Below are 5,742 nucleotides of genomic sequence, written 5' to 3' on the forward strand. Positions count from 1 at the left end.
AATTCTTGGATGGTAGGCTTGCAAGTAATATTTCTATATATTTTTGTAATATCCAAATTTTCTATGGTGAATATATATCACTTTATAAATAGGAAAGCAAGCAATAAATGCTGTATTTTTTTTAAAAAAACACTGAGGAGATAAGAAGCTCACAGTTACTCTGCTCAATCCATTTTAGTTTTGTACACAAAGCACAGCAGTGTAGGACAACTAATAATAAACATCTTAACACAAATGACAGATGGACTTTTTCTCCAACACTAAAATTCTTCCTGAGTGTCCAACTTATGTAAAACTCTTTATTCCTGTGAAATAATCATACTTTGCTATTCTTTGTCCTATTTGGCTTCCCAGACACCTAAGTTCATTGTTATGTGCAATCTACCACGTATACATAACCTTGTTTTCCAAAGTTAAATCAAAATTGTCTTAGTTTGAGTTCTCCCATAAACAGGACCTGAGACACAAATTTTGGTACAGGTATTTCACTTGGGAGTACATTCCAGAAAGTTGTTACAGGGAAATGTGACATGAAGTAGGAAAAGCCAATAAAAGGCACATTCTCGAGGTCACAGTTGTAGGCAACAGGTGCTCAACTCAGCCAGGTCTGCCTATAAATATACAAAGTGTCTCCAAACAGTGTCCATAGAGAGGATGGCTAGGGTAATTACGCTTCAGATCCCAAACTCTCCAACATGAGCGCTACTGTACTGCCAGGCAATGCCTGCATGTGAGCTGAGTCGGCTTCTTCATCTTCAGTGAAAATTACAGGACAGAAATGCAGTAAGACGAATGGCTCATGTTGGAGGATGGGGTGCTGTCAGCACACACAGGAATGTCTGTCACCCCTGCAACTGAAAGTGGGAACAGGGGTAAGAGGATATATTTCAGGCCAGCAAAAGCATCTGCTCCAACCCACCCTTACACCACGAAGATCTACTTGTAACCCACATTAATTATACTCTGTCAATTACTCTTTAAGGTGGCAACCAATTACATTCTCTTAATAAGACTAAGCAATTAGATTAGTGACACAAGCTCCAGTACCCATTGCCGCAGCTTTCTTTGAGGCCGTAAATAATGATTATTATTTACGGGCATCCTCTATGTTGCCCTTTCTAGGTTGTTCTTACCTTTGTCCAGCACTGCAGCTGTTCTAGGTATTTGTCCAGTCAGATGATGGAGCGCTTCTTCCTTGAGGAGTCTGAGACTTTGGTTGCCTTTTTCCTATCAATGTTTGGTTGCTGACAAATGATCTATTAAGTCTCCATATCCTAGGTGGCCTGATTCAGTTCTTTATTCCTGAAGGTTGTGAGCATGCGGCTGTTTTGCTTTTGTCAAGCTGTGGAAGATGTAATTTTCCTTTCACTCTTATCAGACATGGACGCTCCAAGAGATGCTTCCATAGCTCCCCAAGATCTCCTCACCATTCTCATTATGTAGCAGTGAGTCTAGCTCCTCTTGATAATCAGAGTTAATTTTTCCCTCACCAGCATGGTAACTATTTTCTTTGTCTGCTAGTCTACTGACATATGATACCCCAAATGACCATGCAGCTATAATAGCTTCAGTTTCAGTGAAAATATTATTATGTCCAGTGGTGGAATTGTTCCTCTCCTGGGAAATAAGGACTTCTAATTCAGTAGAGACTAAAGTTATGGGGATGGGAAAGACACATTTCCATGTGGGTCTCTGGGAGTAATGGCAAGAGGACTAATTCTATGCATACCCCTTGATTCCAGACCCATGTATTATAACTATTTGGGACACAACAGTCGTGTGTCAGTGTTTCAGCATACGTCGCAAAGAACAGCACCACCACTCTACATCCCTAAATCTGAAGGATAAAAATAAATTCTTAACCACCAGTTTTACATTACAGAGGGAAGCTTTAAAAATTGAAAGAGAAAGTCAGTTTTAAGGATGTTTTATTAACTAATGAAATAGATGATAATTATAAAGATTATTACCTGGAGAGCCCCACAGGAAATTAATATTTAGTATTAACTTATTAATGCTCGGCTCCACAGTTAAGAGGTTAAAAGGTAAGACCTACAAATAAATTTCTTCTGGCCTCGCTATTACAAATAGCTCTTGCTGGAGCTATACACATAGACCTAAAAAAAATAGTTAATTGATATGGAAATTGTCCTTTAATGTATTCCTTCCCATGGTTTCCCAATATCCTTGATTATCCTAGCTTCTTTCTACTATTTTCTTTCATCACTAAAGAACATAAACATTTTCATTCAGTCAGCAAAGCAAATATTGTATTTCTATCAAGTATGATTTATTAATTAGAATCGGTAGTTATATTATCTCTCTGTTATCATTTTCCAATCTGCGACTAAATGGAAAAATTGAGGCAATTTTGTGTACTTGGAGGAAGCTGGATATTTAAATTCTTTCTCTTTCATGATTTGCAAATTTGAGCCTGCCATGTAACTTCTCTCTGTTTTATTTATTTCATCTATGAGTGAATGGTTTTTATTTATCTCATCTGAAAATAAGATGAAGGGCATATGTGAGATTATATATTTTTAGCATCTACCAAAGGCACGGGGCTAAAGGCCATGATTCTATTAAATAGGTTGTTGACCATTTCTAACTGATCCAAATAGCTTCTCAGTGTGAACTTGCTACATATTTTACATATGTGCAATTCCATAAGGTATTGAATTGTCCCTTTCCAAATTCAGTTATAGTGAGAGATAAATGAGTATTTAAAGCATCAATATTAAATAGAAAAAGCATATTAGAGGGATATGTCTATGGTTCGTGTTCTTTCCAACTTAATTTTAAACCAGGAGATCTATTTTTATCTTCAAGTTAAAATAAGGCCCGAACATCTGCCTCTTCATTTCCCAGTTCCAAAACACAGTTTTTCAGTTAAGAATTAAGACAGGATATTAAGGAGATTAAGGAGACATTTAATAAAATGTATCCTTAACTTTATGGATTTTAAATCTCTCATTTTAATACTGACAATACTTCCCTATCTGTGCCCCCAAGGTTATGTCTCTCCAAATTCGATCTTATCTTTGCAGGGTGCATTTAAAATATATATCTGTTCCCTAGTCAAGCTCAAAAGCAGGCACCTAGAAGGTTGATACAGCACCCTGCCCCTCCCCTCCTCCCACACTTTATTCAACTCTGGCTCTTGTCCTTTGACGGCTGACAACTATTTATCAGGTAAAATGTAATTCTCAAACTAGTTCCATGGATTTTTTTTTTTCCACTTTCGTTTCTTGTGTCTTGGGCTGGGACAGCCCCTGGGAAGATGACAAATACATATTTAATCTCCATTCCCATCACTGCCTGCAGGAGATTTTGGTGATTCGAGTTGGAAGTGACTCTAACAGTTTAATTAATTTCTCACATGGCTTTAAAATAATCCAAAGTCTAATCAGTCCCTGTTGTCTGTGCTGCCTCAGGGGTATAGCAGGGATTGAAAGAAAATAGTCGTAGGTGATGTCTTCATCTACAACCCTCTCTATTACTTCAGCCACCCCATAATCCTGTTGGAATTTCTCCAACACTGTGTTCCCTCTTCCTCCTGCCCCTTCTTTCTTCTTCCTTTCTTCTTTCCTTCTTTTCTTTCTTTCCCTCATTCTCTCATTCTTTCTCTCTTTCTTTTTTTCTTTCCTTCCTCCTTCCTTCCTTCCTTCCTTCCTTCCTTCCTTCCTTTCTTTCTTTCTTTCTTTCTTTCGTTCTTTCCTCCCTCCCTCCCTCCCTCCCTCCCTTCCTTCCTTCTTTCTCCCTTTCTTTCTTTTGTCTTCAGCAAGGAACAATGAAATCATGTTTTATGGCTAACACTAGGTGGATAGATTTGATCATTCTCTCTCCTCTGCAAACAAATGAGAAAGTATTATCTAAATAACTACTTACAGATTTCATCATTAGTAGTAATGAGTAGTAATAAGTTTAAGAATGGCCAGTAGAAATGTGGGAAACAAAATGTTTTTTTATTGTAGTAATTAGATGTAATTAGTATTAGTAACTAGTAGTAATAAGATGAAAAAGATAATAATCACAATTTCTCCCTTTCCAAAGTTGCACCTATCTCTATTTGATTTGGGTTAGTCTATAAATCCAGTCATTTTGCTCTAAAAAAAGAATACTAATATGCATGTAGCATCCAGCATCTCAAAGTTCTAATTAGGTTAGAATTGAATTGAATCTAATATTTGAATATGTCATAGAAATAAATGTAAAATACTATAGTTGTATCCAAAAACTTACTGCAAGTATATAGATGAAGAAGATGTAGTTTTACAGAATCTTACATGAAAATGAATTACGTTTCCTTGACTATAATTAACAATGTGATATGTAAGACTAAGAGCTAATGTTACTTTAAGCTACATTAATAGAAGTAGAGAGCACAGAAGAAAGGCTGTAATAGTTCAACTGCTCTCTGCACTTCTAGAGATTTCTGCCTCACTCTGGAGACTCATTTTTTTTTTCCTAAATGATCAAAATGATGAGATAACTTTAAATAAAATGATCATATATTGTAAAACAGAAAAAATAATATTTATGGAATGGGGATGGAGTAAGGGAATAGTATAGTTTATTTACTTGAAGGACAGTTTAATGAGAGGTGAATATGTTCCATTCTTATCCTATTACACATTCCTCATGTCAAATTTTTCATTTAACTCAATACATGTTTATTGAGTGTTTACTATATTTACTCCTGGCAAGATGACGGGGTTGAGGATCAGAAATAGATACCAGTTCTGGCTCTTTCACTCATTGTTATGTGATCTTGGCAAGTACTTCACTTTTCTGAGTTGGAATATTCTCAACTGTTAGATGAGGCTGATCATACCTATTTCACAGTTGGTGCCGAGTATTAAGTTAGTTAATGTACAGAATGTAACAGAGGCCAGCTCATAGCAAGCACTTGACATATTCTTGGGAATATGATAGAATATGATTGAATAGAACTAATATTCAAAGTATTTAGTAGGCCCCAGTGGAATGAATTAGGACCAAAATCTTAAAATTCTTGATATATTTCTATTCAAATAAAGAGTAACTCTGTTTCCCACAGTCTTACTGGTCCTTAAGTTGTTTTTGTTTCCACTAATGCCTCAGTAATTTTGATAAAAGCTGAGTCCCCTCTCTATATATGTGTGTTCATAAACAAGCACAAATGTGTTTGCAAAATTGTGTTAAATATTTCAGGAGCTGGATTGGCTCATTAAAATCCTTCTCTCAGTATGTATCTTCAATAAGCAAAAATTAAGTTAAATTGGTATAATTTGAAATTTCACAAAGAAGTGAAAGGAATGAAATAAGTATTTGAGAATCCTGTTGGGAATGCTGCTATTATTGTGCTTTTTATTTTTCTTAGTCATGATGCAATAGGACAAAAGAAAAGAGATTGGAGATGTAATCTCACGTCCAATTAGAAATTAGAGTCATTGAGCAATAGCCAAAAGATTTACTAAATATTCCCTAGATATAGGATGGCAAATGAGTAGAAAGTTAATCCTTTGTTTATTTACTGATTTTTAGCAAATTTGTTTCCAAGCATTACACTGGGATCAATTTGAGAGTTTATGTTTTGTCATCAGAACAAGTCCTGCTACACCAATTTTCTAAGTCTTTAAAAACCCATGGACTCTTTTGATAAACATAAAAATATGAATCTTTCATTTAATGAACTTTGAAATTGCAAAATGACTAAATATTTGAATAAACATTAAGCTACTAACAATTTTGAAAATAGTT

This window comes from Mesoplodon bidens (assembly GCF_964165515.1).
Source record: "Mesoplodon bidens genome assembly, chromosome: 11".
Classification (NCBI taxonomy): domain Eukaryota; kingdom Metazoa; phylum Chordata; class Mammalia; order Artiodactyla; family Ziphiidae; genus Mesoplodon; species Mesoplodon bidens.